This window comes from Bombyx mandarina, chromosome 28 (assembly GCF_030267445.1).
Source record: "Bombyx mandarina strain Sakado chromosome 28, ASM3026744v2".
NCBI classification, from domain to species: Eukaryota; Metazoa; Arthropoda; class Insecta; order Lepidoptera; family Bombycidae; genus Bombyx; species Bombyx mandarina.
In genome coordinates, this window is record NC_143233.1 from 7955265 (window position 1) to 7964638 (window position 9374).

The 9374-nt window shown below is 37.9% G+C and overlaps 2 long non-coding RNA genes across 2 annotated transcripts; one reads left to right on the forward strand and one right to left on the reverse strand.

Annotated features, from left to right (window-relative positions):
• Window positions 1–6119: 6119 nt before the first annotated feature.
• On the forward strand, window positions 6120–7514 carry LOC149499722 (uncharacterized). The gene is made up of 3 exons (XR_016325552.1): window positions 6120–6668; window positions 6752–6999; window positions 7104–7514. It is a non-coding gene; the product is annotated as an uncharacterized LOC149499722 (long non-coding RNA).
• On the reverse strand, window positions 7512–9108 carry LOC149499723 (uncharacterized). Its single transcript, XR_016325553.1, has 2 exons — window positions 8147–9108; window positions 7512–7789 (listed from the first exon to the last, which is right to left on the reverse strand). It is a non-coding gene; the product is annotated as an uncharacterized LOC149499723 (long non-coding RNA).
• Window positions 9109–9374: the final 266 nt, after the last annotated feature.

A 9374-nucleotide genomic window follows, 5' to 3' on the forward strand; every position in this document is an offset into this window, starting at 1 on the left:
GCATTCCATGACAATGTGGCGTACAGTTTGCTCTAGGCATCCGCATTCACAGCTTTCGTTTTCCGTCCAGCCCCATCTCTTCCGCAGTTGGTCATCAAAATGCCCCATCACATTTTGTTAATCGCCCGCGCTTGTCCCTCGTAGGCTTAATTTGGGCCAAATCTGTATATCGATGTAATGCGTAATTGGGATCAAGGGTGAGTGTGTTGAGACATGTTTTAAACGCGTGTCCCGTGGCCCGACGTCCTCATGTTGACCGGTCAATTATTGTTCAACGATGAATTTAATCGGAAATTCTGGTCCATTTTGTTTGAAGCGATTGTTGTGTGCTGACATGCCGGCAGCTTAATTTTACCGAATTAGGGTACATTAAAATTTAACTATGCCCGAATGGGTAATTGGTTTGGAACCGGCTTTGTCTAATTTGGGATGTTATTTTATCCGCTTAGGATACACGGGTCATTGGTGAGTCAATTCGTTGTTGTTTGAGCGAAATAGACTTAGCTTTTAAATATCCGACCCAGACGAGACAGCGAACATTCGCCGTCGCCCCAGATATGTTCTCTCGGACCCTTACGATCCACTCTCTGTGCTTTTAGGCATTATAGTTACAGTGTTGAACTTGTTGAATATTCGAAGTGCGACTTAACTTAAGGGCGCAATAGTGATTACTTCCCACAGTTCATAAATAGTTACACATTCCCAGTATCTCAATCGAAAAATACTTTTTGGAACGGAGTTCCTTATGGGACGATGCGGAGGGGTACCCTAACCGGGAAAAAACGTCCGTAACGTAAGATTTTTATTGGTAATGGACACAGTGTACGACTTCGCTTTGTATTTAATAACGTACAAAAAATAACATATTTTTTATTATATATTTTTTATAAATCATTGTGAATAAAATAAAGTTGATAAGTTTGTAAAGTTTTTTTTTTATCAATAAAAAAATGATAATAAAAAACGTGTACCCGAATAATTATATTCTTTATACCTCGAATAGAACACAAAATTAATATTTTTATAATAAGGAATTTCGTTCCTATCCGGTGTCCCACGATACCACACATTTTTTTTATTCATTTACCGTTGGACTACAATGTTTTGATAGAAGCTGAAAGGCGACATTAAAACTTCGCCTCGACTACATCTCAACACGCAAATCCACCAAGAATCTTCCGTAATGACTTCCACCGTCACTTACGGTTCGAAGCTCAAGATAATCCTAGCTCGAACGTAAATTAGAACGTTCAGACCTAAATGGTCAGTAGATAAGTTAATGAGACCTCTAATGAGTCGTTGTGACCCGGTACAAGAATTTAAGCCAGTGCTTATGGAACTTTACCTTCCAAGGGAGACAAAGATCCGATAATGCTGATGGTAGATCATGGCTATCAATACCGGAGCCACAATGTAGCTACTGAGGACTTTAAGCCTCATAGCGCGAAATATTATTGAGGAATTTTCATGCCAGAATTGAATGGTGGTGATGGTATGTGGCAAAAAGTATCTCTTCAATTGTTTTGATAAAAAGCACTGTGGGACTAGGAAGTACTGATGAACTCTGTTTCGGTAGCTGGTGGTGCGATTATCACATAGAGAGAGATAATTGGGTCATCTGGTAGATAAAACATTGAAAGTTTGTAATATCGCTCTAGAGTACTACCTATCCTTCTTTACAACATAATTAACAACTACCGCGCTGTCGAACTAACGACGCTAGGTGGGGGAATAAAATCCTCGAATGGAGGCAAGGATGGGTACCAGGAGCGTGGGGGGTCCTTCAACCAGGTGGACCGACGACTTAGTGCGCACGGCGGAAAGTCGTTGGATGCGGAAGGCGGAGGACCGCATTCTGTGGAAGGCATTCGGGAAGGCCTATGTGCAGCAGTGGGCAGATAAGTGCTGATGATGATGATGATGATGCGCTTCGTTAAATACGAAAATCAAATTAGTTTATTGACACAGCCTGCGCACCATATTCCTTACCAATTTAGACGAGTGACAGTTCATCTGGTTCTAAGTGTTTAACAGAACCCTTAAGATATTTTTTTTGCTATCTTTTTCCCTACGTATTCGCTGGTAGTATAAGACGCTATTCCAGTTACGCCCGGACTGGTAGGTGAGCTCACGGGCGCAACCTGAGAGAATTTGCTAACCCTAGCCCTAGCAAGAGCAGGGCTTAAGCAGAATCTACCGCATCGGAATCGCGACCTACTGAGAAGATCCAGCGAGAAACTCAATGGGCCCTGGAGATCGTTAGATTCTAAATTGCCGTGATATAATGGTTTTGATAGTCATCAAATCAGACTAATTCGCGGTAGGAAGAATGATGATGCATTATGATGAACCTATGATAAATTTACTTTCATGATAGCATAAGATTGTTTTTTATTTTTATTTCTTGACGGTCACACAGCCTATATAGTGTTGTGGTTACTAAAACCCATAGACGTCCACAACGTAAATTCTGTCACCCAAATTGAGGTATGAGCTTGCAGAAAATGTTATACCTATCCGTATATTTCCGACCCCAATCTACCAAACAACAGCTCTTTGTGGAAATAGCAGATTCAAATAAAGTTTTTACTAGATTCCTGTGCCGCCTCATACGTATCTAACCGTCAGACGTCTTGATAAGGAATGCTTGGTATGTTCATATTACATTCTCGTGTCTCGCCGCCCTCTGGTTTCCTTCTGGATTTCGTAACCCGTATAACTCGATGTTAATTTAGGAAGGTGTGTTTCGGCTACAGAATTTACATTTAGATTTATGTGGTGATTGTTTGTATTAAATTCTGAGAGTGCAGTGATTCATGAACAAAGCGTTGGAAACGACTCTATTTCGGTAGGTTAGAATCTCCAAATCAAATTAAATCAAATAAAAAAAAAAATTCAACATAAATGAAAGTACATACTTGTTGAACGTCAAAAAGAACTACCGCCAATTCAAAAAAAATAGCCTCCGTCCTGAGAAGAACTGGCAAGAAACTCAGCGAGAATGTCTTTTTTTTAATTATTAGGCTATTTTTTTTAAATATTAGATTTTTTTTAATATTCATTTTAAAGTTAAAACGACGGATATCTGACTAGCATGTAAAGATGAAACACGGCTGAAATTAATATCTATTTAGAAATAGCTCGTAGCGCAAATAAATATTTAGACTAAACTTATAAACATAACTTCGCTCTAAGCTCACGCTTTTAATAATGACGTCACTGTTCAGATTCGCTTCCTACACTTTCCACAGGAAAAGGATAGAGCATCGCTCTAAAGCCTCACCAAAACAACTCCTGTATCTCAGAGAGCGTTTTATTGATTTCAAGTAACACTTACATAAATGCAACTTCTAGTCTAGTAAATCTATTGTTTTTGTAAACACGGTATCAGCTAACTAACTTACCCAGTGTGTATTTTTACTAGCATGAAAATCTGCAGATTATAATATAATTTCAGAAATAAACGTTAATTATTCAACTCCAAATACGAGTCTACATAATTGTATTCATCTGAAAAAATAATTTGAACGCAAATACAAATAAAACTATCCTGAATCTTTTTGAATATGAAATACACAAAGGACCATTTTGAACAAACATTGCGAGTTGAATTTCAATGTTTTTAAATTGCCTTAAAAAGGCTCGCTTAATGCATTCGAGTGGCAATCTTGAAACGCTTTACTTACTGTCATACGAAACCTAGTCAAACGACAGCTTATTATCGCGAGAACTGTACGTTAGGTTGCTGTCTCACTGCCAAAACGTTACACTACTGTAGTAATAAGCGAATTTTTACAAATATACACCAACTATACCTTTTTTTTTCGAGCTGGGGCCGAACCTCCTTCGAGGTTCCCGCGCCAAGGGCGCGCGGGGTATGTGGGACTTGACGTTCTGCAAGGTGTTGGGAGCAGGCCGCGGGTCCAAGGAATTTTAGGGCCCACCCACTAAACGACTCCCCTGCACTCTTCGCCCAAGCGTCCGATTCCCTCCGAGGTCAGAACCCGGATGAGGTGGGGGGTTACCGTGGTCAACACTACAACCAGACAGCGCGGTTCACCCCAAGAACGCCCAGCCGACGGAGCCTTCGAGGCAAATCGAATGCCTTTAGGATGTCGGCCGTCTCGGTACGGCAGCCCGTCAGGCCACCTAGACGGTGCCGTTGGTGTCCCGGGATACCCCGCTGGAACAGAACAGTCCGCCGGGTCGGGACGCGATACACCGCCAACCGGTCGCTCTTTCGTATCTCCTTGGCAGCACGCTAGAGTGCTGGTAACGCGCCGCGCGGCCTCTACCCCTCAGGTCGCCCCTTGACCTTCACCGGGGGGAAGCCGCCATCTACAGGGGCTGGGACGTACGGGCGTATTCCCTCCTCCGGCCCCCGGTTTGACGGCGACGGATCGGATGCGGAAAGGTAAGAGCTACCAACTATATCTACCCTACTCTTTCATTGCCCTTTTATTTTTTGTATGGCTTAGCTAGACGAACGCGACCATGATGGACCTGGCATAAAGTGGGGGTCCATAGAGATCGTAGCCACCTCGAGACAGGAAGTCAAACTCCGAATTTGTATACATCAATACTTTCGTGTTGTTTAATTTGAAACTAAATGATTTTTTTACATGTAGCTCGCCTTTCAATAGGACGAAACCCTAAAACCCTTTAGAAAAAAACAAGGAAAAATCTTTTCACATCTGCAGTCTGGCGAGATCCATTTAGCTTTGAAACGTTTCCATTTAAAACAGCAGGCACAGAAACTTTTCCTGCATTATACGCAAGGAAATCAAGATTAAATTCGTAGATATTCAGCCTTTCTATTAACAAACATTGTTCCTTGGATTTCGTACAGGAAATAGGTGAGAGGAATAGCATTTTTCGCTGAGTTCTTCTCTTACCTTAAGATATAAACCTTTCAAAACCGAGTCAAAAGTGAGAGTGGCAGTTTATTTCCGTCTGTGATTTTCTAAGTTTGATCCATAAAAAAAATCGTTCCGCATTTAAGGATCTGAAGCTACCATTCATTTTCTGTTTTATAGGCACCGAAAATATACCGATCGCTTATACAGACACCCAGACTCCAAAATGTGACCAGGGATGTAACTCAGGCACACATTGTGTAGCGATTAGAATCGGGTTGATCAAAATTGCGCTGTGGATCGAATTAATTCCCTGAAACCGGAGGTTTTTTACACAAACAAGTAAATAATATTAATTTAAACAGACACTCTATTAGGCTTCGAGAAAACAAAAAGAAAATGATATTTGATTTGAAAATAAAGGAATGCGTATACAAAATTCAGCAGAAGATGAACATGGAGAAAAAGGTGGGACTTAGGTTCCAAAAGCAACCACAGACAGCTAATAAAGTATTATTGAAAAATAAAGTTCTATTGTGCAACTTTGATTAGCAGACCTAAAGTGAAACTATTGTTAACGCATTGTCTATACCGATTGATTAGGTACTTTTAACAGTTGCTATAGGCACTTTCGAGAAAGTATTTGTGTCAAGCACATCAAAGAGTGGTAATCCAGTCACCGTCCTCGCCGAACCCGTCGCTTGCTACGACGAAGGGCTCGAGTAAATCAACCCATAGACACAGCCCACTGAGTTTCTCGCCGGATCTTCTCAGTGGGTCGCGTTTCCGATCCGGTGGTAAATTCTGCAAATCACTGCTCTTGCTAGGGCCACTGCTAGCAACACATCCGGTATGAGCCCAGTGAGCTCACCTACACGCTAGGGTGAAGCTGAAATAGCCTCTCAAAGCTATCAGCATAAGTAGAAAAAAAGGGCGGTAATATTAGATAGTCACAGTACGAAAGTAAAAAATGTTTAGGGCGTATTAAACAAATTACATAAAGTCACAGCGAAGAGTAACAAATATCTCTGTCACTGTAATATAGTATTTTTCATTACCAACTGCAGACTGTGCGCTCAATACAAGTTTTCACTTATGATAGGAACGCTCATGCCCAAAACGACCGCTGGAAGTATTCACGTCATTTTAATTTTGTAAGGGTTTTGGACCCTTTTGTTTATGTGGCCGCAGCGGAAACTAAATGCCGTTTGTCTGACAAATATTATGAAATTACTTTTGTACGTTGCGGAGATTAATTAAAAATGTTTTACGGCCGTTTTCAATAACGTATCTGAGTTTTCGGATAGATAGCTATCTCCGAATATCAGCAAGAGCGTATCTATCCTTAGTTTGCGTTTCACAATCACGGATAAGTGCTATCTCTCTTTAACCAACAGTAGATAGCTTCTTCCCTCCGATTTATCCGAGCCTCTTGATACGTTTCGTTCTACTACAAATACGAAACAACATCAGGATCAAGACTTATTTTATTTTATTCTAAATTATAACTATAATTTAACCAGCATATTGTAGACTATCATAAACACATTTGTTTATAACAAAAAGTAATAAAAACATATGTAGATTTTTTTAAATTGGACGTATTGCTATTTTTATCCTAGTCGAAATTATGAAACGAAACGTTTTGACAGTCCGTTTGCCAATAAGCAGTGATCAGTTTCTTTTGTTTGTTTTTCTATTGTTTACCTACTATATTAGATGATGACTTACCTCCAAAACGCTTTAAAACTTTCGTTTATAATTCTAAGTGTGTTTATAATTAAAGAGCTACAGTGAAATAAAATGAATTCTGTAAGTATCTATGAAGTACATTGATAATAATAATTTTACTTTGAAAACTTTGAGTTCAAGTTTAGAAAATATATCTTTTTCAGTCAAGAAACGCAGCAACCATGACAAAAGATGAGACGATGATTCTAGCAGAACTTGTGGCGGCGAAAAAACATTTCAATAATAAGGCAACAAATGCCACAAACAATAAATTGAAGCAGCAGGCTTGGCGAACCCTTGTAAATGGTTTTAATTCGTCGATTCGTCGTTTCCCACGAACTCCATCGCAACTTCGACTAAAATGGGAAAACTTAAAGAACGCTACGGCAACATAAGAAACAACCTTAGTAAGGTTAGTATAATTAGTTGATTGTTTGTCTCTAATAACACATTGATAAACATGATTTTTTCTTCAGGTTGCCGTAGTATTTGAAATAATTATGCTCTTTGTTACAGGCTGGAGGTGGTAAGGATTGCAGATGAAATTTTGGATAAAGCATGCACATTGTTGTAGGTCACATATAATATTTTTAACACTTTTACAGCCAAGCGGAAACAAGATGGAAGAAAAGAAATGCAAGGCTAGCATAGGGACAATGCATTAGCAGAATATCTAATAGCAAAAAAGAGACTTGACTTGGAAAATAAAGAAAAGGAGATTGTTGTAGCAAAAGTTAAGTTAGATTTAGATAATTTAAAAAATTAAAAATTACTTAAAAGGAATATTAAATTTCATTAATTAAGTAGGCAATAATAATTTTATGTTAGATAGTTTTTTAAGTATATGTACAAATTCTAAATTAAATATCTTGCATGTACTAACTACCATGTAATTATCATTTTGGAAAATAAAAAATAGTCAAATTATCTTTGGAGTTTATTTTATAAATTATCTTTGGAAGCAATTATTTATAAGTACATAGTTGTATTTCAGATGTAAGTTTTGAAAAATTGTTACGAACAATTATATTATTTTCCTGTAATGTATCTGCGACTGAAATTTCTGATTCTAATTCTTCTAAATTCATACTTCTGACGATATTATGCAGCATGGCAGCTATAATAACAGCTTGCATATTTTCTAGTTTTAATCTACTTTTCAATGATATACAGGGAGTCTTCTTTTACAAACACCAATGCATCTGAAAATTATACATTATTCGCTTAAATTATTTTACAATACAGTATAACAAGCTCTTAACTAAAAAAAAATATTACCTCTCTATAGTATGTAATTCATCTCTATAGTAATTCATTTTAAATCGTTCCGATTGAGTATGTGGGTTAATTAATCACGTTAAAAGATAGGGTTGTGGGGATAGCCTCTATCGGCAAGCAAATAGCAATTTCCAAGTCCACCTTGTTATCAATGTTCTCTTGATATGTAGATAATTTATTATAATAGTGTCATATTAAATTCATATAAACACCTAAATATATAATATAAATAAATAAAAATATAATAATAATATAAATAAGGTAATATAAATAAGAAATACCTTTTCAATCGGAATGGTTAATTATAGTTGTATCATGAGCAGACTCAGGCCATCAAGCAACAACATTTTGAAACATCAATGATGCATTGCACACAAATTACACATTCAAAATACTCTTTTTCTATTTCTAAATTCCTCTCCTATATTTGAATCTGTAACACAAATATAAAATGTAGAGGTATCAGTGTGTAATAAGAATGAAGGTAAATAGCCTACCAGGTTATTGTATTAGTATATGAATGTCATTTAGGGCACCATGGGAATCCAGCAGTATTATAGAATTCCTGTTGAGTGTGATTTTGTAACACAACAAAAATTAGGTATAATTTTGCTATTGCTATAAACAAATATAAGTTGTAATAACGAGTACTTTTATGGTTAAAATTTATCTTACCTTTTTGACGTTACACTCAAATATGGTCTCATTAAATTAATCAATTCATTCACAACCCCTTTGCTCAGAAATCTATAGTCAAATTCGTAATTATTGATCTTCGCCATGTAATTCAGACGATCTTTATTTTCCTAACCATATGATATCGGCCTCACTATCACTATCTGCATCACAATCCATTATCATTTGAAATAATTCCATATCACTATCATCACTGCTACAATATGCCAATATGAAGAGAAACAATTATTAAATTATAGCGATTTACTTTCGAAAGATAAACATGTAACCGGCCGATTTTGACAGATAAGCGAATGCCCATACTAGAGATAGCGCCGCCTACCGGAGAGTTACTTAAAACTCATATTGAAACGGAAGTAAGCACGATTTGTATGAGCGTTCTATCTTTAGCAGGCTATCCGTCCTCCCGACGATGGATAGATAAATCCGATAGGAACTGCTGCCCGTCGATAGGTTATTGGAACGTAAGTAAGGACAAAAATATAGATTTGTCTATCTTTAGTAACCGAAACTAGGGATAGATAGGTTATTGAAAACGGCCGTTAGTGGTTCATTTATTACGTAAAATGGATAGGACTTTGCCTTTTTTTTTCAGAGTTTCTACAAGGCTCATAGCATAGCTGATGGAGAAATTTGTTTGTAAGCGTTACACAGGGTGCCACAGTTTCCGGGATTTAACGATGTGTCTGAGGAATTATTTGAGATGATTCCGTCATTTCAGTTTCCGTCATCGCACCGCCCGCCACCAGAGTAGAGTTCACCCATACTACTTGGAGCCAGTGTGGGTTCACACGTGCGCATTTGTCCACAGTG